This window comes from Equus caballus, chromosome 10 (genome assembly GCF_041296265.1).
Source record: "Equus caballus isolate H_3958 breed thoroughbred chromosome 10, TB-T2T, whole genome shotgun sequence".
Taxonomy (NCBI): domain Eukaryota; kingdom Metazoa; phylum Chordata; class Mammalia; order Perissodactyla; family Equidae; genus Equus; species Equus caballus.
Window position 1 is genome coordinate 39,016,462 of NC_091693.1, and position 26,401 is coordinate 39,042,862.

Below are 26,401 nucleotides of genomic sequence, written 5' to 3' on the forward strand. Positions count from 1 at the left end.
ATAAAATAAGTTTGGAAGTGTGCCTTCCTCTTCAATTTTTTAAAAGAGTTTGTGAAGAATTGGCATTAATTCTTTAAATATTTGATAGAATTCACCAGTGAAATCATCTAGTCCTAGACTTTCCTGTGTTGGGTTTTTTTTTTTTTTTTTTTTTTTTTACTGATTCAAAGTCCTTTACCATTATTGGTCTGTTCAGATTTTCTGTTTCTTGATTCTGTCTTGGTAGGTTGTACTTTTCTAGGAATTTATCCATTTCTTCCATGGTATCCAGTTTGTTGGCATGTAATTGTTCATAGCAGTCTTTTACGATCCTTTATGTTTCTGTGACATTAGTTGTAATGTCTCCTCTTTTATTTCTGAGTTTGAGTTCTACATTTTTTTCTGAGGTAGTCTAGCTAAAGTTTTGTCAGTTTTGTTTATATTTTCAAAAAACCAACTCAGTTTCATTGATATTTTCTATTGTCTTTCTACTCTGTATTTCATTTATTTCTGCTATGATCTTTATTATTTCCTTCCTTTTGCTAACTTTGGGCTTACTTTGTTCTTCTTTTCCTAGTTCCTTGAGGTGTAAAGTCAGGTTGTTTATTTGAGATGTTTATTTTTCTTAATGTTGGTGTTTATCACTATAAGCTCCCCTCTTAAAATTGCTTTTTCAGCATCCCATAGGATTTTATATGTTGTGCTTCCTTTTTTGTTTATTTCAAGATATTTCTTCATTTCCCTTTTATCTTCTTTGACCCATTGGTTGTTCAGGAGCATATTGTTTAATCTTCACATATTTGTGGATTTTCCAGTCTTTTTCCTGTCCTTGATTTCTAGTTTTATACCATTGTGGTCAGAAAAGATACTTGGTATGATTTCAGTCTTCTTACATTTGCCAAGACTTGTTTTGTGACCTGTAATATGATTTATCCTGGAGAAGGTTCTTTGTGCACTTGAGAAGAATGTGTATTCTACTGTTGAATGGAATATTCTATTTATATCTAATAGTTAAATTTGCCCTAAAGTATGCCTCAAGTCCAATATTTCCTTGCTGATTTTCTGTCTGGATTACCTATCCATTGTTGAAAGTGGGGTATTGAAGTTCCCCGCTATTATTGTGCTGCTGTCTGTTTCTCCCTTCATATCTGTTAGCATTTGCTTAATATATTTAGTTACTCCAATGTTAGGTGTATATATATTTGTGACTGTTATATCTTCTTGATAAATTGACCCAATTATCCTTATATAATGACCATGTTTGTCTCTTGTTGACCATTTTTGGCATAAAGTCTACTTTGTCTGATATAAGTATAGCTACTATTACTTTGTTTTAGTTTCCACTTGCCTGGGATATTTTTTGCTGTCCCTTAACTTTGAGCTTGTATGTCCTTAAAACTGAAATGAGTCTCTTGTAGCAGCATATACTTGGGACTTGTTTTTTATCTATACTTCTGCTCTATGCCTTTTGATTGGAGAATTGACTCCATTAACATCTAAAGTAGTTATTGATAGGTAAAGATTTACTATTGCCATTTATGAATTGTTTTCTGGCTATTTTGTTATTCCATTTTACTTTTCTTTCTCTGCTGCTGCCTTCCTTTGTAAATTGATGATTTTCCATATGGTATGTTTTGATTCCCTTCTCTTTATCTTTTGTGTATCTATTGCAGATTTTTGCTTTTTGGTTCCCCTGAGACTTACATAGAACATGTTATATATTTAACAGTCTATTTTATGCTCATAACAGTTTAATTTAGATTGCATACAAAAACTCTATCCTTTTACTCTCCTTTTATGTGTTTGATGTCCCCACTTAACATCCTTTATTTTGTAGTCATTAACAATTTGTTGAAACTATAGCTATTTTCAATACTTGTGTCCTTTAACCTTTACGCTAGAGTTAAGCAGTTAACACATCATCATATTACAGCGTTAAGGTATTCTGAATCTGATATATGCTTACCTTTACCAGCGTGTTGTATATTTTTAGATCTTTTCCTGTTACTAATTAGCGTCCTTTTGTTTCAGCTTAAAGAACTCCTTTCAGCATTTTCTTATAAGACAGGTTTAGTGGTGATGAATTTCCTCAGCTTTTGTTTATTAGGGAAAGTTTTTATTTAGTCTTCAATCCTAAAGGACAACTTTGCTGTGTTAAGTATTCTTGATTGGCAGTTTCTTTATTTTAACACTCTGCAAAGATCAGCCTATTCTCTACTGGTCTGCAAGGTCTCTGCTGAGAAATCTGCTGATAGCCTTATGGGGGTTCCCATGTATGAGAATTTTTTTTTCTCTTGCTGCTTTGAAAATTTTCTCTTTGTCTTCAGCTTTAGATGGTTTTATTATTGTGTTTTGGAAAAGATTGTTTTGGATTGAAATTTTGAGGTGACCTGTTAGCGTCAATGAACTTGAATGTCTGAATCTCCCCACAGGTTAAGAAAGTTCTCAGCCATTATTTTTTTAGATAGACTTTCTACCTGTTTCTCCTTCTTTTCCCCTTCTGAGACCACATAATGTTGGATACATTATTTCTTCTGTCAGTATCCCATAATTCCCACACACTTTCCTCATTCCTTTTAATGTTTTTTTGCTCCTTTGATTGGAAAATTTCAATTTATCTATTTTCTAATTCACTGATTCTTTCTTCTGTTTTATTCTACTTTGCTCTTGCTTCTCCTTTGTTCAGGTCTGTTGTTGGAGCTCTCTTGAATTCTGTAGTTCAGTCATTGTGTTCTTCAGCTCCAAAATTTCTGTGGCTCTTTTTTTGTTTTCTATCTCTTTGTGAACTTCCTATTTTCTTCCCATATTGTTTGCCTCCTACTGTTATATTATTTATTTGTGCTCTCTTGTAGCTCTCTGAGCATCTGTAGAACAATTATTTTTAATTCTTTGTCAAGCAATTACTGGATCTTCATTTCTTTGGGCCAGTTACTTGAGGTTTCTTGTATTCCTTTGGTGGAGATATATTTCCCTGACTCTTTGTGATCTCTATAGTCTTGTGTAGTTTTCTGTGCATTTGAAGGAACAGTCACCTCTTCCAGACTTTGTGGACTGATTTTGGTAAGGGAGGCCTTTCCCCTGCAGGTAGGGGCATACTGAATTTTCCTATGGCCCTGGGTCTAGTAGGAACCAGCTGCAGGTTCCTCTGTAGTGGCAGGGGCTAGTTACAGGCACATTCACATAGTGATGGGGGCCAGGGTAGGTAGCAAGGTTGGGCCAACTATGGACTCACTGACAGCTGCAGAGGCCCTGGTTGTTGGCCTGTTTTCTTATGGCTACACACTATCCTCCGGAGTTTACATACTTCAGTGGAGTCTGGTGACAGCATCAGTCTGGGAGTGTGGAGGTGCACAGCTGGAAGGATTGGCTGCAGGTGGGCACTAGTGCCAGCCAGTGATAGAAGGCAGGGCCTGATCTGGGCCCACAAGCAGCTGTGGGGCTCCTGGCTGTCAGTGACACACTTGTGGCTGCCCACTTTCCCTCATGTGTGTGCATAATGCACCAATGTCTCAATTACTCAAGAACGATGCTGTCTACAACTCTAAATAAAATGATAAGGAATAAATGGCTAATATGACATTTCAAAAAACACCTCTAACACTATACATTTTAAGCATGTGCTAGGATATTGATTGCAAACTCGTGATATCTGACTTCAATTCAGACCTCAAAATTTCTCTATTGACCTTTTATTTCATTCTCTTGATTATTTAGTAAAATAAAATTTTCGCAATTGTTATTCAATATGTACCTCTCTCTCTTTAAACTCTGAGTCACTGCCTTAGCCACCTCTATGAGAAAAACAAAAGGCTAAATTTCCTTCTCTTTTCCGAGGTTAACCTGTATATCTGTGACCTAAATGTCACCTGCTCCCACTTCCTCTGAGATAATTAAAATGAGCAAAATCAAATTCCTGATTAAATTTGTTTCCAAACATTTCTCCCCCATTCTTCATCATTCCAATAAATTGCATAATTATCCAACCAACTACTCAAGCCAGAAACGGGGAATAATGCTTCTTATTCTCTCAAAACCTAACATCTAGTATATTAGCATTTCTTCAAGATTTTATCTCAAAAATATGTCCCAGTTCATCCACCTCTTTCCATCTCCATAGCCTCCATCTTTGTGCAAGCTAACATCTCCTCTCGAGTGAAGCTAAAGTAATGTGCTTCTTCAGTATTTGGAATAAAATCCCAATCCTTTATCACGGCTTTCAGAGCGCCACAGCATCTTCCCAGGCCGCTCTTCTACATCCAGATCTTCCCCGTATCCCCCTCATTCACTAACCTCCAACCTCATTGACCTCCTTTGGTTGCTTAAGCATACTAAAGAGTTTTCTTTCTTTCAGCCTTGGATGTTTCCTCTCCCTGAAACATTCTTATTCTCTGGTCTCATTCATTTATGTCTTATTGTAACACCTTATTTGTCACCATTTGAAATCATGTTGTTTATCTGTTTGCCAATTGTCGTTGTACGTTTCCTCCTTTAGACTTGCATTCCATGAAGTCAGGAGCCATATTGGACTAATTCACATATACTACCATCAACCAAATGTATAACAGCTGTCAATTAGAAGGACTAAATTAAAGCATGTATCACCAAATACTCCCACCTAAATATATTTGAACATAATAAGATAATACATAGATTTCTAAATTTTATAAGAAAAGAAATTACTCAATATTTTTCAGAGTGAAATGTTGCTAAAAAATAACCTGTATGGACCCTATGATATTACAGTTTACTTGGGTTTTTTTGTTTATTTTGAGGAAAGGAAGAAGATAGACCTCTAAGAAGAAAAAACTCTTCAAGACCTATGCCACTGACATTGAAATAAGTGTTTTTAGGAGAAGATGCTACAAAAACTGCAGTTCTCACCATTGTCTGATCCAAAAATCAACACCTAGAACAACTGATGAATTTATTTAAATAAAATCTTGTGACATTCTTATAATTCAGCGGATATCACAGTTCAGCTGGAATAGACCACTGTCATTATGTTCATCTCTATTTTGCTTCTTTTGATAGAGATATTTTATGCATGAATACAATGAAAATAAAACAATTTCAAAAACACTTGACACATGCATAACAAAGGTGTCCTAAAGTGTTTCTATCAGTTGTTAGCATCCTATAATATTAACTTGTAACAAAACATTGACTTTTGAATTGATGGTGCAAAGGCAATAGCAGGAAGTATTGCTCCAGGAACATATTCTCTTACAAAAATGAAGATTTATTGTGTTAAAGTTGTCATTAAATGGGCTCAATAGTAGACTGATGATGACAGAGGAAAAAGTCATTGATTTCCAAGATAGATCAATATAAATTATCCAATTCAAGGACTAAATAAATAATATGTTACAAAAAAATAATCAAAGGCTTGGGACTTGTGGGACAAGTTCAAGAACAAAAGTCTTATCATTCACATTAGTGGAATACCAGAAGGAGAGAAGAAAGAGATTGGTGCAGAAAAAAAAAAAACAAGTAATATCTGAATACTTCCCAAATTCAGTGAAAGCTATTAATTTAGAGATTTGAGAGGATTATTAAGCCAAAATAAGACAAAAATCAAAGAATACCATGCCCAGACACGTCATAATTAAACCACTGAAAACCAAATCTAAAGAAAAAAATCTTAATCCATTACCTGTAAAGGAAAATGGGATGAGACTGACATAACCACAATTTTCTTAGCACAAAAGAAAGGCCAGAAGATGTGGAACATCTTTAAAATCCTGAAGGAACAGAAACTGGCAACAAGAATTCTTTATCCATCAAAATATTTCCATCAATGGAGGTAAAGTAAAGACATTCTCAGATGAAGTAAAGCTAAGAATTTGTGTCAGCAGACCTGCTCTAAAACATGTCACAGGAAGTTCTTCAAGCTGAAGGATAATAATACCAGAGGTAAACTTTGACCTTCAGGAATGAAGGAAGTACAACAAATATAGTTTAAAAATAGTAAATATAAAGGACATTTTTTTCTTTTATATTCTTTAAAAATATGTATGACGGATGAGAGGAAAAATTAGACCATTTTTGATGTGGTTTTCTATGTGTATAGATGAATACATATGAAAATGATAATATAAAGAGGAGAGTAAATGAACCTAAAAACAAAAGTACCATACTTTTCATAACCACAGGACTTATAAATTCAGAAAAGTTAACTTGATAAAATGCTTTTATCCACTTCACAGTCCATTTTCCAATTTTACTATTTATCATAATATGATATACTTTTCCCTACAGTTCAAGATCTAGTTTAGGACCATGTGTTGCATTTAGTTATGTTTCTTTAATCTCCTATAATCTGGAAGAATTCCTTAGTATTTCTTTGTATTTCATAACATTGATGGTTTCAAGGATACTGGCCAATTATTTTATGAAATGATTTTCAATTTAGTTCTGATGTCTCCTCATGATTAAGATTTAAGTTATGCATTCCCAGCTGCTGGAACACTATATAGATTGTATTGTGACCTTTAGAGGACATCCCATTTGGAGGCACAGACTGTCTGTCTGTGCTTTATTGGGGATGTTAATTTTGATCACCCAAACAGAGTGCCCTCTACTTTTCCCACTAAATAGCTATTATTTCTGTTTTGCAACTAATAAGCAATGTGTAGGTAGACCCTTTGAGATTATGCAGATATTCTGATCTTCATCAAACTTTGCCCCCTAGATTTAATACTCATTCGTGATCTTTGAACTATTTAGAATTGTAATTGCAAAATAATATTTTTCCAACTCTTCTAAATTTATCAATCAGCAATCAGCAAGAAGAGACATTTATCTAATCTACCTAGTTAGGTAGCTATCTAGTTTGTATTGTGGACTCAAAGATATCTATTTTACTAAAACAAAACAAATCTACTTATTTTTTGACACAATAAGAAATTCTAGGCTCATCTTGGAACTTCTCTGCTCCAGGCCTGGAATTAGCCATTTCTCAAAGGATATCTGGTTCCTTAAGAGGAAAATTGTATTTATAAAACAAGAATTGGGTGCTAGGTATACTCATTGCTATTAGGGCATCATCATTTCTAGGTCTTTCAGTGGACAGAGCTAAGATATATTTACAGGGGTTTTGTTTTTTTCCTCAAACCTGAGTTTATTTAGCCAAAATGTTGTGTTCAATAATTCATTGAACTAGGTCTCCCCTCCACTCATTCAGGGTAGTTACGTTATTCATTTACAGTAAACTTGGGTTTACTTGCTCCTGTTTGCATTCTATTTTAGAATTCTTTCTACTTTGTTAATTTAATTTTGAATGCTTAGAATATGAATGTGCTTCCAAAACTAATCAAAAAGTAAAAAAGTATACTCAGAAAAGTGTTGCTCACTCTCCTGTCCTTCTCATCTCTTCCCCCCAATCTGACAGCATAGGTAACAAATTGCGCAGCATTCTAGTTATCCATCCTCTGTTTTCTTTTATAAAAATAAGCAGATTCATGTAGGTTTTCATAATTCTCGTACTTTCTTACGCAAATGAAAAAAATACTATATACTTGTGTACTTTACATCTTTTTTTTTTTTTTGAGGAAGATTAGCCCTGAGGTAACATTTGCCACCAATCCTCCTCTTTTTTGCCAAGGAAGACTGGCCCTGAGCTAACATCCATGCCCATCTTCCTCTCCTTTATATGTGGGATGCCTGTCACAGCATGGCTTGATAAGCAGTGCGTGTGTCCATACCCGGGATCCGAACTGGCAAACCCTGGGCCACCGAAGCAGAATATGCGAACTTAAGGACTGCGCCACCGCACCAGCCCCTGCTTCTTAAAATATATTGCATATTATAAAATATATTATATTTTTCAAATTATTCCAATCAGTTTATACATGTGTTACTCATTTTTTTCCACAAATGAACAGTCCTCCTTGGGTGTATGTAGCATAGTTTATTCAACCATTCTCCTATATTTGGACATTTATGTGGTTTGTAATATTTTGCAATTACAGAAAAAGCTTTAATGAATAAGCATGAGCAGAGCTATTTTTGTATTGTTGGAGGTGTATCTTTAAGTTAATTTTCAGAAAAGAGATAGCTGAGTCAAAGGGTAAATCCAGGGACTAGCCCCACAGCCTAGTGGTTAAGTTCCATGCCTAGGGGCGGACCCACACCACTTCTTGGTGACCATTCTGTGGCAATGACCTAAATACAAAATAGAGGAAGATTGGCACAGATGTTAGCTCAAGGTGAATCTTCCTCAAGAAAAAAGAGGAAGATTGGAGGGGCCAGCCCAGTGGTGCAGCAGTTAAGTTTGCACGTCCTGCTTTGGTGGCCCAGGGTTTGCCAGTTCGGATCCTGGGTGTGGACCTACACACCGCTTGTCAAGCCATGCTGTGGCAGGCGTCCCACATATAGGAAATTGGGCACTGATATTAGCTCAGGGTCAGTCTTCCTCGGCAAACAAGAGGAGGATTGGCAGCAGATGTTACCTCAGGGCTAATCTTCCTCAAAAAAAAAAAAAAAGAGGAAGATTGGGGCTGGCTTGGTGGCTGGGGGTTGTGGGTTTGGATCATACACACTGCTCATCAAGCCCTACTGTGACAGCGTCCCACATATATAGTGGAGGAAGATTGGCATCAATGTTAGCTCAGGGCAAATCTTCCTCATAAAAAAAAAAAAGGAAGATTTGCAACAGAATCTTCCTTAGCAAAAAAAAAAAAAAAAAAACCAAAAAACAAAAACAAAAAAGGGAGTAACTACATTCATTGCCAAAGTCCTCTTTATAGTTGTTTTACCATTTTGCATTCTTACCAGCAATGTATGAGAATGGCTGTTTCCCAACGGCTTCACCAACATTGCCAACAGAATATTTTGTCAAGATTTTGAATTTCGTTCAAGTTTCCAGTTCTCTTAAGTGAAAATGAACATATGTTCATATACTTAAATATTTAAAGGTTCTGTGTGAGTGTGTATGTGTGTGCATGTATGCATGTGATTATAGGTCTGTTCATGATATTCGCCCATTTTTCTATCAAGTTTTTGTTTCTTTTTCACATTTATTCAAATTTCTTTATATATTGAGTATATTAACTCTCTATCAGTGATAGATGTTGCAAATATAGTCTTCTTGTTTGTCATTGCCTTCTGATTTGCCCTTCACATTATTTTGGGTCAGTCTCAGCCTATTCATAGCGATGTTATCAGCTAGGAATGCCTTGGGGCGCTCACGGGGGCCTGTACTACTTGCGAGAGCCTCCACAGACATTTCCCCTTTCAGAGCCAATGTCCAGCAGGATGGACCCTTGTGGTTCTTCCACTGCAGGCACACCTCAGCGACAACGGTCAGGGAACTTTGGAAAGAGAGGGTTTATTGCTCACAGGTTCTGGAGGGTACACAGTGAGGTCATGGGATCAGCCGGGGAAGAGAGAGAGAGAGCATGAGCCTGGCGTTCTATCTTTATTGGGTTCAAAGGTGGGGTGCCTAGGGTTTCATGCGTTCACTCTATATTGGTGAAATTAAAACATGAATGGAAATTAAAGCGTTGGAAGGGGAAAGCAAGCAGTCAAATGGCCAGTTATTTCAGTGGAACCAAAGGTATAAAAAGGGAATTTCACGGGCCAGGTGGCCTGGCTCTTTATCTGGGTGTGTGGCTGGCAATGTGTTTGCTGGAGACGGACATCTTTGAAGTGGATGCCTCCACGATCGAAAGCTTAATGTCAGGCACCTACGTTACAATAAATAAAGCTCAAAGTCTGTCGCCTACACTACAGGAGTGCATTTTTCCCATGCAAAATTTTAATGTCTATTTATTATAAATATTTATGTGAATATTTGTATATTTTATATGAATATTTAAATATTAAAAAAATCTAAAGTAATGATCTCTCTTTATTGAATATGAATTTTGATATATAGTTAGAAATCCATTCCCCACACTCACAAAGGAATTCATTTACGTTTTCTTTTAGTACTAGGACAGTTTTATATTTTAAGATCAGAACTCTGATTCATTTGTACTTTCTTCTCCCTATGATTTGAAGAAACAATCAAATTTTATTTTTCAAAATATTTATTCAATGATCCCAACACCGTTTGCTTAAAAGCCCACCTTTGCCCCAGGGATCTGAGATGCTTCTTTATCATATGCACTTGGGGCTGTATCTGGACTTTCTTTTCTATTCTACCTATTTATTTGTTTATTCATGTGATAGTAACACATATTCTAATAATAGAAGCTGTATAGTATGTTAATATATTGTAAAAACTTGGTCCTCCCCATAGCTCTTCCTTTTCAGTAGTGTCCTTGCTATTTTTATGTGTTTATTTTTCTCTATAAACTTGACCAGCTCCAGAGAAAACTTCATGATTTTTTTTATCAGTATCACATTGAGTTTATAAATTCACTTTGGGAGAATTTACATCTTGATGCTGTCAAAATGTTCTAAAGAGCTACTTTTGTTCAATTTTATTTTTGTGAAATTCCAGAACATTTTGTAGTTTTCACGTATGTTCAGATATTTTATTTTAAATTTATTTCCAAGTATTTCATTGTATTTTTGATATCATAAATGAGGCTTTCTCTTTTATTATATATCCTACAGACTTTTCTTGATTTTGATGACCTTGACAGTTTTGAGGAGAGCTGGTTGGGCATTTTGTAGGATGGTCCCCTGTTGGAGTTTGTTTGATGTTGTTCTCATGGCTGGATTGAGCTGGTGGGCTTTGAGAGGAATATCAGAGATCAAGCATCGTTCTGATTGCCTCACGCCATATTGTGCCAACGTGAATTATTATTGTTGACGTTGGTTTGGTTCACCAGGCTGAGGTAGTAACAGTCAGATTCCTCCAGTATAAGTTCCTCTTTTTTTCCCTTTCTATACACATTTCCTCTTTCCATCCTGTACTCTGAAAGACAATCATTTAAGAAGTGGGGATTTACGTTCCCCCTCCTTGAAGGCAGAGTATCAGCATAAGTTATTTAGAATTCTTCTGCATAGGAGTTTTGTCTATTCTCTCCCACTTATTTATTTATTCAAACATTTATGTATATAAGTATGGAATCATGGACATTTACTTTATACTTTTGATTATGATTCAATACTGTATTTATCTTCTTGCTCAAAATGTTTCAGCTTTGACCATTGGGAGCTGTTTCCGTTGGCTCCTGTATACCTCTGATACACCCATCAGTGTGGGGTTTTATTTTCTTAGCACTCTGTACTTTCTGGCACTGCAAGATGCTCAAGCTTCATCTTGTATTTTCTTGCCTCTGTCCTAGAATAAGCCGCTGTTTAAAGAATTCTGACTTCTTTTCTTATAGAATGGTATTGGAAACCAAGATCTCTCCCTTAAATACTAGGTATGCTCATTACTTTTTGGGTGTCATTGCTTCTAGTCATCTCAGCTGACAGACTAAAGAAATTTATGTGTGTAATTCAATTATTTTAATTAAGATTTTGGTTTTTTAGAGCAGTTAAGCTTCCAGCAAAATGGAGAGGAAAGTACAGAGAGTTCCTATATGTCCCCTGCCCCTCACTTGCATAGCCTCCTCCATTATGAACATCTCCTGCCAAAGTGGTATGTATATTACAATTGGTGAACCTATGTTGACCATCATAATCACCCAAAGGCCATAGTTTACATTAGGATTCACTCTTGGTGTTGTGCATTCTATTGTTTTAGATAAATGTATAATGTCATGTATCCATCAATACAGTATCATACAAGATATTTTCACTACCCTAAAAATCCCATTCTCTGCCTACTCATCCTTGTCTTCCTCCAATTCCTGGAAACCACTCATCTTTTTACTGTCTCCATAGTTTTGCCTTCTGCTGAATGTCGTATAGTTGAAATCATACAGCATGTAGACTTCTTAGATTGGCTCCTTTCACTTAGTAATATGCATTTAAGTTTCCTCCATGTGTTTCCATGGCTTGGTAGCTCATTTCTTACTGGTGCTGAATAATATTCCATTATCTGGATGTACCACAGTTTATTTATCCATTCACCTACTGAGGACATCTTGGTTGTTTCCAAGTTTTGGCAATTATGAATACAGCTCCTACAAACATCCTCGTGCAGGTTTTGTGTGGACATAAGTTTTCAACTTCTTTGGATAAATACCAAGGAATGTGATTACTGCTGGATCATATGGTAAGAGTATGATTAGTTTTGTAAGAAACTACCAAACTGTCTTCCACAATGGCTATACCATTTTGCATTCCCATCAGCAATGAATGAGTGTTCTTGTTGCCCCACACCATCGTCAGTATTTGGTGTTGTCAGTGTTTTGGATTTTGGCCATTCTAATAGATGTGTAGTGGAATCTTATTATTGTTTATACTTGCACTTCCCTGATGACACATGATGTGGAGCATCTTTTTACATGCTTATTTTGCCATCTGTCTATCTTCTTTGTGAGGTGTCTGTTAAAGTTTTTGGCTCCTCTTTTAAATGTATTATTTGTTTCCTTGTTGAGTTTTAAGAGTTCTTTATATATTTTGAATTACAGTCCTTTATCAGATGTGTCTTTTGCAAATATTTTTTCCCAATCGTGTGCTTATCTTCTAATTCTATTCAGATGGGTTTTTGTGGAACAGAAGTGTTTTGTTGTTGTTGTTGTTGTTTATTTATTTATTTTTTCTGGGAAAGATTTGCCTTGAGCTAACATCTGTTGCCAATCTTCTTCTCTCTTTTGTTTTTCTTATTTTCCTCCCCAAAGCCCCAGTACACAGTTGTGTACCCTGGTTGTATACCCGTCTACTTCTTCTTTGTGAGCCAATGCCATAGCATGACTACTGACAGACAAGCGGTGTGGTTCCACAATCAGGAAACAAACCCAGGCCGCTGAAGCAGAATGTGCCAAAATTTAACTAAGAGGCCATAGGGCTGGCTCAGAACAGAAGGTTTTAAATTTCTTTTTTAAAGATTCACACCTGAGCTAACAACTGTTGCCAATCTTCTGGTGGGGGTTCCTGTTTTTTCTCCCCAAATCCCCCCAGTACATAGTTGTATGTTTTAGGTGTGGGTCCTTCTGGTTGTGGCATGTGGGATGCCACCTCAGCATGGCCTAATGAGCAGTGCCATGTCCGCACCCAAGATCCTAACCAGCAAAACCCTGAGCCAACAAAGCAGAGCACGGGGACTTAATCACTCAGCCACGGGCCTAGCCCCCCAGAAGTTTTTAATTTTAATGAAATCAAATTTATCTATTCTTTCTTTCATAGATCATGCCTTTGGTGTTGTATATAAAAAGGCGTTGCCATACCCAATGTTATCCAGGTTTTCTCCGATGTTATCTTTTAGGAGTTTTATGGGTTCGTGTTTTACATTTAGATCTATAAACCATTTTGAGTTAATTTTTGTGAAGGACATAAAGTCTGTGTCTAGATTTATTTTTTGGGTATGGATATCCAATTTTTTCAGCACCATTTGTTGAAAAGGCTATCTTAGCCCCATTATATTGCCTTTGCTCACTTGTCAATGTGCGACTCAATTTTGAAAGAAAAATTTGACCCTGGGTCACTTTGTGTGAAGAATACCCTGAGATTGCAAGACATCATTGTTTAATTTTTTCCTTTTGCAAAAACAACCCCATCTTAGTAAATCAGCATTTTCCTAATGTTATTCAACCAAGAAAAATGTAAATGTAACTATATATATGAGACTAATAAAATTCTGAAACTATCATCCATAATCATAAATTTAAAATGTTGGGGCTTATTAAATCATTCTTACTGATACCACAGTTTATGTAAAAGAAGTAATTCTCTTGAAATTGAACTTAGAAAATAAATGAATACAAGTAAAATCCCATTTATAACTTTTCATTAATTACATTTTGCAGGAGATTTTATTTGACAAAGGGTATGATAATAAAATGTTTGAAAACACTTATGTGATTAACAAAATATCTTAACCTATTTTAGACTCCTGACACATCTCTTTTAAAACATTTTTTATGTCTCCTCTCTCCCAGGAGAACACTGAATTTCTATAGCTCTCATTGTGCAATATTTAACTTGTTAAATGCACTAAATGTAAATGTGATCTAAACAATTTTCTTAATTTTTATATGGAACTAAACTGGAATCCTTTGAAAGTTGAAATATATCATTTCTATTTTTTTTGTGTGTGATCTACTGGTCTTGTCACTCAATTCAATTAAAGATTGAAGAAAAGTTCCCAATCTGTGTATTTTATACAATTGTCTCAGAAGAAAACCAATTTTTTAACATAGCGTAATAAAATACCTAGGAATAAACTTAACCAAAGAAGTGAAAGAGCTGTATACCAAAAACTATAAAACATTGTTGAAAGAAATTGAAGAAGACACAAAGAAATGAAAGATATTCCACGCTCATGGATTGGAAGAATTAACGTAGATAAAATGTCCATACTTCCTAAAGCAATCTATAGATTCAGTGTAATCCCTATCAATGTTCCAACAACATTTTTCACAGAAATAGAACAAAAAATCCTAAAATGTATATGGAGCAACAAAAGACCCTGAATAGCCAAAAGAAACCTGAGGAAAAAGAAAAAACTGGAGGTATTACAGTCCCTCATTTCAAAATATACTACAAAACTATAGTAACCAAAATAGTATGGTACTGTCACAAAAACGGGCACACATCAATGGAAGAGAATTGAGAGCCCAGAAATAAAGCCACACATATATGGACAGCTAATTTTTGACAAGGGAGTCAAGAGCAAACAATGGAGAAAGGAGAGTCTCTTCAAAATGGCATCGGAAACACGGGAAAGCCACATGCAAAAGAATGAAAGTGGACCATCATCTTACACCATACACAAAAATCAACTCAAAATGGATTAAAGACTTGAATGTAAGACCTGAAACCAAAAACCTTCTAGAAGAAAACGTAAGCTGTATGCTCTTTGACATCAGTCTTAGCAGAATTTTTTCAAATACCATATCTGACCAGGCAAAGGAAACGATAGAAAAAATAAACAAATGGGACTACACCAAACTAAAATCTTCTGCACAGAAGAGAAAACCATCAACAAAACAAAAAGACAACCTAACAATTGTGAGAAGATATGTGCAAACCATATATCAGATAAAGGGTTAATATCCAAAATATGCAAAGAACGCATATAGCTCAACACCAAAAACCCAACAACCCAATTAAAAAATGGGCAAAAGATCTGAACAGAGATTTCTCCAAAGAAGATATACAGATGGCCAACAGGCACGTGAAAGATGTTCAACATCATTAGCTATCAGGGAAATGCAAATCAAAACTACAATGAGGTATCACCTCACTCCGGTCAGCATGGCTATAATTAATAAGACAGGAAACAATAAGTGTTGGAGAGGATGTGGAGAGAAGGGGATCCTCGTACACTGCTGGTGGGAGTGAAAACTGGTGCAGCCACTTTGGAAAACAGTATGGAGTATCCTCAGAAAATTAAGACTAGATCTACCATATGATCCAGCTATTCCACTGCTGGGTATTTATCCAAAGAACTTGAAAACACTAATGCACAAAGATACCTGCACCCTTATGTTCATTGCAGCCTTATTCACAATAGCCAAGACTTGGAAGCAACATAGGTGCCCATCAGGGATAAAGAAGATGGATATCACCTATGGATAAAGAAGATGTGGTGTATATACACAATGGAATGCCACTTAGCCATAAGAAACGATGACATCTGGCCATTTGTGACAACATGGATGGACCTTGAGGGTATTATGCTAAGTGAAATAAGCCAGAGGGAGAAAGTAAAATACCATATGATCTCACTCATAACTGGAAGATTAAAAAAACGACAAACACAGGAACAGAGATTAGATTGTTGGTTACCAGAGGTGAAGGTGGGGGGGGGGGTGAGGGAAAGGGGGGCATTAGGCACATGTTTGTGGTGACAGATTGTAATTATTCTTTGGGTGGTGAACATGATGTCATCTACACAGGAATGGAAATGTAAGGATGTACACCTGAAATTTATATGTAATAAACGAATGTTACTGCAATAAAAAATTAAAAAATAAAACATTTAAAATTAAAAAATAAATGGATTTCATAGTAGGAAACAAATACAAACAAATCTCATTTTTTTCCTTTTCAATATCAACTTGGACAAAGTTGACTATTGTTTTTGTAAACAAGAAATTATGATATTTACAACACTTTAACCTATCCTCATATAATCAAATAACCCCTCCTGGGTAGCTAAAGTATCAGGCTCAAGGTATGAAAGAATATGAATCTTTGGAAACACTTCATTCTATGAAGATATTTAGCATCTGGGTCCCTAATTTACCAACATCCCTGAAGTGTAAATGACAGCACACAAAGGACTCTAAGAGATTTTAAAAACAAACAAGAATCTGGAATTTCAGACTAATCCTATCTCACAGTCTGTGGGGAAATCATAATGAAGAAGAACAAATGACAAAAGTCAGAGCAAGGAGAAATTGGACATGGTAAATTACAGACTCTGGCACCATAACTGAAATTTCTCCCTCCAATGCAGATATACTTTCTTGATTCTTCATGTTACTTCATACATACTCTTTTCTCTCTAAAAACAACCAAACAAAACCACCACAAAAGGTCAAAATGTACTAGATGGTTGACCCTGATATCTATCTTTCTCTTCTTCTTCCTGATCCTAAGAAATGAAGGGAAAATGGGAGAGATATCTCATTTTCCTGGAAAAGTAGACAATTCTTTCAGACTGCTGCTTTGGAACAGAAAGTTACTCAGACATTGTTTCTGCTTCCTAACCAGCATTTGGAAAGTGAAGTGGAGGATATGCAGTGAAACGCTTTCAGACACTTTCCTTAACGTGTCTGGGTTCCCGGAGGATTCTGACTCACCTGAATGCAGTGAGCATGCTCTCTCTGATTAAGGAGATCCAGAGCCATACTTACTGAAAAGCCTCCTCCATCATCCTGGCCGAGTATTCTTCCTCCTCCGCCATCACTTTAGAGACCGGGAATTTCTTGTCCCTAAATCTGCTTTAGGGACATCAAACATTTCCCTTTGTTTCTTACAGCTGTCCCTTTAAAGTATCTTCAGCATAGCATATTCAGTCTTCTGATTACGATTTTAAAGAATGTTTACCTTCGATATGTGGAGATCTGTGATTACAGACAATGTCTAATAGGAAAATTGAACACACAATTCCCCAACTGAGTGGATATTGCATGTATTTTCTTTCTACCAATATGCCTAGCGATCCAGTCAGCTGTCACAGAATTCCATTTTCCTCTCCGAACCCCAGGTTTATTTTGGGCTATTTATATGCTCTAGAATTCTCTTCTCTCTTTTCCCTATTCTTTTTCCTTTCCCTTTTATTACCATTTCAGAGAAAGCAAGATTATTTCTGCGTGACCCTGCTGATATATATATATATGTGTGTGTGTGTATAAAGTATCATATATTAATTACCAGAAGATTCTCAGATTAGACTTTAAAAATGTAACGTTTAGATTATAAATAGTGCAACTAAAGTAGCATAATATAGTGATGATGAAAATAAAGAGTGAAATTAATTATACTGCTAACCAAAATTGTATATTAACAGAAGTTAATTGCATTAGGAAAATAAAATTCAAAGAAAAAGTTAGGTACTCAGAGAGACATATCATATTAATAAAAAGAAACCAGTATGATATAAAATATATACTGTATATTTCTTAGACCACAAAGGAAATCTCAACAATATTTTTTTAAAAATCAATATCATAAAGTCTATGTTGACTGACCACAATTCAGTGAAATTCGAACTCAAAACAAAATCTGGCTAAAATTTAATATTTGGAAGGTAAAAATTCAGTTTTAAATAATTCATAGCCTAAGGTGGAAGTCAGAAAGGAATTACAAAGTATGTAGGCCTGAAATAAAACAAAAGTACAATATTTCAAAATTCTTGAGTATAACAAAATTATGTAAGAAAAAATTTAAATACTAAAATGCATTTGATGAACAGTTTTCACTTCCAGGAACTAGATCTAAAATCAGCAATAAGTTATATCCATACCATCATGGTAAGGAAATAATTGTGAGTTAAAACAGTGATCAAAATACAAATAAATAAAAGCAATACAGCTCACCAAAAAAAAACTGTTTTAAATGGGTTGAAAAATCTATCATTATAAAACCCCTGGCAAGTTTGATTAAAGTCAATGCATTTGAACTTGTAGCACCTGCGTTCTAAGGGAAGGGACGTAAAGTATCTGGTAAACACGTCTTGGTTCACCTGCACTCCTCCTCAGTTGATCCACAGCCGCAGCCCTTGGCGGAGCACAGGAAGAGAGAGAAGAGCAAGGTATTTGCCTTTGTTTCTAATCAAGTTTTGTCTGAAGTTCATTGGACATTATTTTATGACAAGTAGCTGTGTTGAAAGGTGATTGCTTCTTTAATTCTTCCTACCTGAATTTCAGAAAACAGGGTTGGCACTCAGAGCTGCGATGCATCAAATCGCTCCTGGCTCTGCGGTTCTCTGCTGGAATAGCTGATCCCCAGAGAGTTCCACTCCCTCCTTCAAATAAAAGGGTCCTCAGGCATGCATCAGCGCAGAGCAGCTCAACGTGTGGTCTGCAACTGGTGCCCTCCGGGAAGCTGTTGTTACCTGGCTGCAACAGGGAAGCATAGAAATGGAGAGGATGCTTACAGACCCTCTTACAGCAAGCTTATAGAGTAATTTCAGGCTGCAGAAACTAATAATAAAATGGCCTTGAATTTTGTGTATCATCTTTTTCCATTTTACCTATTCTATTAATTCATTTTTATTACATTTTATGAAAGTATTGGCCCACAATGGGATGCAAAACCAAACCAAACCAAACAAAGCTGACCCTTTACCACAGATGATTTGAGAAGCAGTGCTTCAGTGCATCCAACAACTTTTCTATCAATATTTCTAGTTACTTTTAAGAATCCAGGGGGAACAGCTGTCTAGCAACCACTACATGAAAGAGCAGTTCCAAATCCAAACTCTTGTGACGCTATTAGTGATTGTTTGGGACACCTTGACCTCCCTTTTCCTTTCTCAGTGACACTTCTTCACAGGCTGTATCCTCCACATGTGTCTTGGTTCAGACAACAGAGTGCTGCTTCAGGCATCATGCCGGGCATGCGGAGCTCTGCGGTGCCCACAGAGCCCATGTTTTCATGGGGATGGGCTACTTCCCAGATGCTCCTGCCCTTGGAGTCTCATCCTCCACCCAGTTTCCAAACCTGCTCTCAGAAAAGAAGCCGCTGTTGATCTTCCTCTTAGCAATCAACAAGTAAAGACAGTGTACTCGACTCAAGGATAGCTCGTGTGACACTTTACTTCTAATTATGGGATGAAAGGTTCTGCTGATAGTTGGTTAATGAGGTTCAGGATGAGGTGAGGAGAGTGCCTTACTCGAAGGAAATTGCAGCCCACCTTCAACACTGATGTCTGTGGACTAAGCCCAGAGTCACTACCTTCTCCCTCAAAATGTGCCTCCCAGCAGTCACCTCAAACTCAAGGACCGTGGCCCTAACCCGCCATGGTCTATCTCCATCAATTAATAGCGAAGTTGGTATTTGGCCTTTCTCGGATATTAGGTTGTGCCCCTAGAACACTCTAACTCGAAACATCAGCTGCAGTGTCAAAAACAGCAATCACAAAATTTCTCATTGGCTGCTTTTAATTGCAGAGAAAACGTCATGTTTGTTCCCAACCGTTGCCAGTTTCTTTCTCCTTAACTCCCTAGAAAGAGCTTTTGCAATAACATACTGGGAAATGCACCTTACAGGAGAGCTGCGTTCTTTTGTGGATACTGAAGGATTTCTTAGCAAAGAAAATAAAATGGATGACTAAGTGCAAAACATTCATTAAAGTGTTCTCCGAATATGTTTTATATGAAAAAGTGATTTGGCTACAGAGAATGATTGGTATGTCAAGAATTTCATTTCAGGCAACAATTTTGTTATTAGAACAAGTCTCAGTAGTCTACACGTTGGTTTTGTTCAGAAGATGTAATGCAAGATAAATTTAAAAAAAAAGAACTTTGAATGCTGTTATCTGCCATGCTGTACTTCTATTGCTGTTGTAAGTACAGATAATGGCAGTTCTAATATTTTTTTCATTTCCTTTGGTACCAAATCTCCCTCTCACCGCACGTGATGCCTTTCACACTGTGGCCAGCTGCTTTGGCCACTGCTGCTCCAGCTGCTCAGGAGACCTGAACAAATAATCAACACTTTGTCTCTTGGGAGGAAGAACCATGCTCTTATCTTTAAACTCAGTCTCTTGCAAGTCTTACAAGGAGCAATTGAAGTGTTTCTTATAGTCTAGGATACCTCAAGAGTGAAAGTCACTTAAAATAGAGGCATCTTACACTGTGACCAATTCCCTGATAGGTGATTACTTAGAAAAAAAAAAAAGAAGGAGGAGTATGGGAGTAGTTATGTTTATGCATGTGCCCAGCATGCTGCCGTCGCTAGCTAGAGAGCCCAGATTTTGATGTCATATGATGGTCCTGCAGCCCCACAAGATAAATGTCACTTCTGCATTCAGATTAAGGAACTTTCCCAAATAAGGCATTTCTTGCTCTCACTACATAATTGCCAAGCATCACTTTAACCCAGCATTTGCAATGTAGAATTTGCATGACAGGAGAAACTTATCATGTGGCCACAACATATGGTAAAATGTGTCCCAGCACAAAGGTGAGAAGACCAGAATGTTGGTTATAATTTTGCTCTGACTCTCAGGTTTCTCAACTATAAAGCAGGCTTAGCAACTGCCCCCAGGGGTGTTAGAAAGATACCAGGAGAGGATATAGGGGAGTGCACTTTGAAAAACGTGAAGTGTTATATGTCGGTGGTTCTCAAACTTCAGCATGCATTGGGATTTGTTAAAATATCAACTGCCTGCCTCCACACTCTCTGGGTTTCTGACTCAGTGGGTGCAGGATAAGCCTGGAGCATTTGAGTTTCTAAGCTCCCAGGTGTTGCAGATGCTGTGGGTCTGGGCAGCACACTTTGAAAATCACTGATATAAATCAATTGCTTTCAAACTACATTCAGGGCTTTACTTTCAGCCTGCTCCCCCATCCATCTCTGCCTCAAACAGAGCAGCGGGGCACGTTTCGTTTTTATATCTTTGCCAATATTGGGGTTCTGGGTAATATTTAATTTGAAAGAAAGGTTAAAATTGTCACATTAAAAAAGTATCAAAATGGTAAAGCACTGAACTGTGTTCATCTTCCATACCTTAGCAAAAGTGAAATGGAGTTTACACATTATCCAAGTACTTTGATCAGATGGAAAATCTAAACTAAATATATGAGTTCAAGATCTGGAAATTTCAAGGGCCTGTATTATTCATCTTTGTTCTCCTGGATACTTAGAAAATTCCAAATTGTCCTATATAGAACTGTTGAGGCCCTCACAGATTTAAATCTGAAAGAATCTGTAAGGAAAAGAAGCTGTTAGTCTGGTCATATCACTAATATTGCAATAAAATCTAGGTACCAATTTTTTAATATACTTTATCATTTCTGGGTTTTTTTTTGTGATGGTAAGAGAATAAAATTACTTCAAGTTAGGCGACTGAAAAGCATTATATAAATCAAACTTATGATCAATTCTTAGTTATCACATTTCATGATGGAAAAATGGACATTAGACAACCAAATGCCTTTCTCCAAATCCCACCAGGGACCAAAATATGTGAACAGTATTTATTTTGGCTGGAAAATTTATGGTGGGATTTTCTTAGGAGATCTTTAATTACTAATTTTAATTTGCTTAGATAAATATGAGAAATTAAAAATAAAGTGGGATTTCACTTAAATTATAGTTTCTAATACTGTTTCCTATGGAAAAAAACAGCTGTCGCAGCAGAAGTCCCTATTCTGTATTTGGGGCAAGAAACATACAAGACGAGCCTGAGACATCTTACTTTACCAGGAAGAAAGGACGTTTTCAAATGGCTGGTGGAGTCATGACTCACAACTTGGGAGACAACCTAGAGGGGCTCACGCTAGGCGAGCTGGGAGCAATTTGGTCATCAGAAAGAATATTCACCACAGTTGATTAACACACATTCCGTATAAAGTTTTTGTATTTATAATGATGAGAAAAACCTCATTGGTCAACAATGCTGGCTATTAGGACATCAACTCATCACTTTAAAATTGAAAAGTACAGGAAAATGACAAACATTTATTCTGTAATTCCTGAATGAACTGCATTTCAAAGTATCCAATAGTAAATGAAGAAAAATTGTTCTTTATAGAATTTATTTAGCTTTAAAAAATACAGGAAGTATGAAAGAATTAGAAAGTCACCACAAGTGAAATAATGTATCTAAGAAACAGTTTTTAAGTGGATTCTAAAGCTATTAAGTGAAATGTTAATGAAGAACTGGAGAAATCAGGGTGACCCCACCTGTACCCATTGATTAACTTTAACATTCATTAAAAATGGAACAACACACTTTGTACTTTGAGAGGTACTTCAAAGGGAAGTTGAAAGCATCCATCTAGGAAGTATTCTTGCAAAATAATGTGTCTGAATCTAATCACACCTCCATATCTACCTAACAGGTTATGAGGACTAGAGGAAAAATTAATAACATCAAATGAAGTAATTAGCCACATGTGGAAGTTGAAACATTCTATTGGACAAGAAAACTGATTTCTCCAACAAAGCAATAGCATGAAAACAGTGGGGGTGCGGAGGCAGCATAGTTAGAGTTAAAAAGGAGACATAACCCATAACAATGAGAAGACCTTAACTACATTCAATTTGACAAAATCGCTATAATCTATAATCATATATTTCTGAACCAACTGGGGATATTTTAATATAGACTAGATGTTGGGTAATATTAATGGAATATTATTAATTTTTCTGGGTATGATATTGGCATAGTGGTTACATACGGGTGTATGTATATAATGGATGTACTTCTGTGTATGTATATATTTTATCAGCTATTTGTACATATTGAAGTATTTCCTAGTAATGCTATGATATCTGAAGATTTGCTTTTAAAACACTTAAGCAAAATAAAATATTAATGAGAATAAGAAATAAGTGGAACAAGATAGACAAAATGTTCACAATTGTTGAAGCAAGGTAGGAGTATACGAAAATTTAATATACAATTATGTCTATCTTTGTGTAGGTTTGAAATTTTCTCCCCAAAAGAGTATAATACAATAAGAAGTAAAGAGAGATGACCCAAGAGTGATATAAGGAACCAGAGGAATCTAACCCAACGGTTCTCAAACACTTAGGTCTCAAAAGCTCTTAATACTGTTAAAAATTATTGAGGACTGCAAAGAGTTTTTGTGTATGTGGGTTATATCTATTGATACTTAATAGAAATTAAATCAGAAATTTAAAAAATATTCATTTATGAATTATTTTCAAAATATCAAAAAGCCTTTGTATATTAACATAAATACCATAGTCTTGTTAAAAAAATGTATTTTCAAAAATATTTTTTAAAACTGATGTTTTAAATATTTGCAAATTTGTTTAATTTCTGGCTTAATTGAAAATAGCTGGATTCTCAAATCTGCTTTATTCAATCTATTGCAATATCTTGTGTTGGTTGAAATGTATAAGAAAATGCAGCCCAACAAAAATATGTAGCTGCAAAAAGAAGGAGTTTTTAAGAAGCTTTTCAAATAACTTTGAATATTCTTCTGTGATGTTACACCAAAATTTGATAAATAACTTTCCTTAAATATTAGTTTCAGTGTAGAATCTGAAACCATATAAATAAACTTTTCATACTCTATTACGTATTCTATTACAATAAAATCCATTCGTCCATCTTGCACTTTAAATGGATATTTCACCCATGCATGATTTTGTAATGTCAGGCATTGGTTCACTAAGTTAAACAGATTGCCCAAATGTTGACATGCTTCATTATGCAATTTCAAAAATCGCATTAGTTGTTACTACCACAGATATCAGAAAGTTCTTTATTGGGAAACTGTTAAGCTCTTGATAGTTGATAGAAGTTTTCCAAAATTCTAATTCATGCCTGAAAGCTCAAATTTTATCATTGCCAACAAAAGGTCAGTTTTTTTCTGGAAATGATGCAATAAAATGTTTGTTTAATACCCAAGTCTGTATAAGTGTGTTTGTCTAAGTCATTTTTTTAAGTAAAGTGATATCACATTAAGAAAAAAAAAAGCTGCTATTTCAGCACACAGGTCAAACAATTGGACAAATGCTTTTTTTTTTGAGATTACCATCCCACTTTGGTATCTAACAGAAGTGTTTTACTTGGGGGCCAGCAGGGCCCAGTGGTAAAGTTCGTGAGCTCGGTTTTGGCAGTCCAGGGTTTCACCAGTTCGGATCCTGGGCGCAGACATGGCACCACTCATCAGGCCATGCTGAGGCGGCGTCCCACATAGCACAACCAGAGGCACTCACAACTAGGATATACAACTATGTACTAGGGGAGTTTGAGAAGAAGAAAAAAAGAAATAAGATTGGCAACAGATAGCTCAGGTGCCAACCTGAAAAAAAAAGTCAATGGTGCATTTAAAAAAAAAGTGTTTTACTCAAGTTTCTATTTTGTCACACAGAATATTAAAGAGTGGTATATTTAAGGTTAGAGATTTAATTAAATTAATAAATTTTGCTGTTCCATTAAGGACACTCTTGAGTGAAACTATTCATGTATTTTTAATTTTTTAAATACCGGTGCTTGATAGTAAAGAAAAACATGGACTACTGGTGGTTTCATGCAACTGCTTTGATTCTGGGCTTAGACATCTGCAGTTTTGCTCACCATTGCTTCTGCACCATCAGTAAAATGTCAACATGGTGAAAAAAACAAATAACATCTTACTATTATTATGAAAGTAGTTTTGACCTCACAGTCCCCATGACAAGTTCTAATCTTGCCAAATTCCATTGGTTATCTATAAAACATATAAATAGAATTATCAGTAGAAAATACTAGAGTAATCAAAAGGTTCATTTTCTAATAAACCCTTCCCTCCTCTCAATAGTTAAAAAAAGTGTTTGGGCTTCTATGGAAATTTTTAAACAGAACTTTGCCCTAGAATTTTAAACTCGAAAAGAACTTCCTGGAAATTTTATTTCTTTCTATAAAACTAACCTGAAGAATTGATTATCATGTATGTTTCTTTGACAAAAAGAATAAAACGCTTCTTCATAGAAATAGGTTGTATATTTCCCACAGAGCTCATCGTATACTGAAGAAAGTTCTGACAGACTCACAATTTGTGGATCAATGACCTGAGTTTTATCTGAGGAACACACAGAGCTAGACCAAAAACTGAACTGGATCCCAATGGCAATATGTGGAGAAAGTGGTGGTTTGTAGATGTAGAATGCTTGTCTTTCTTTCTTTCTTTTCCTCTTTGTAGAGAACCTCTCTGAACTTTCATCAAACTGTCCACTGATTGTTTTGAATTTTCTTCTCTTTATCAACTTTCTTACCAACTCTCCAGACCTAAACCTAAATGGTAGTCTTGTATTCTCATTTTGTCTATTCTTCCAAGGATGGACTTTCATTCACCTCCTCCTTCACAAGTTGACATGAAAAGAAACATGCTAATTGAAGTTTAATATAGAAAAGCAGCAAGGGCAAGAGTTCCTCTTTTGTAAGAATTTCTAGGAGTTAGAGAGAGGAGTTCTCTGACAACTCAAGTTTTTTTTTCCTCTAAAGGTGTCACGAAGTGCACAGAGACAGAAGAACCAATAAAGAGTGGACAGATCTACAAGATATAAGATAAATACATTGAGATCAATTGTTTACAACCGTTTCTGTTTATACTTACCTAATTAAATGAAAAAGCTATTATTTTTCAGAAATACACATATTGAACCCAAACAATCTTCCAGTCTAAATCCAAATCCTCTTTTCTCTACTTTGTTTCACTCACTGGTTCACTCTGAATAGCTTTTCTACACAAAGCTTTATGGTTTCCTTGGTAATAATATAATTAAGCTAGTAAACATAATGCATTTGTATTACAGACTGAAACATATTTTCTTGCATTCTAATTAAATTTCATTTATTATTTCTAGTCAAAACAGAAATAACAAAGATTTGGGCTCTCAGACCCCACACCATCTGCATTCCTAATGACAACAGAAATCAAACTGGAACATTCACAGGGACAAATCTCTTTGGAAATGCTTTTTATTTTACCAAGCAACAACGTCACTAAATATAACATTCAAAAGTATATGTAACTTTGCAGGAACATTTTATTGTAACATAATTTATAAAGGCATAAATAACTGTATAGTTAATAAAATTGCATTGTTCAGTCAATATATTTTGTTCCTTCTCCTTAACTTAAAAGAATTAAGCACAAACCCCAAGAAGGTTTTCATTTGGATGGAATCACTTGATAAGAGCTTATTACTTCTCCTGGTTTGATGGTTAGCAAAACTTACCTGGGGATAGGGTTTTTCCTAGCAATTTTCATGGGGTCAC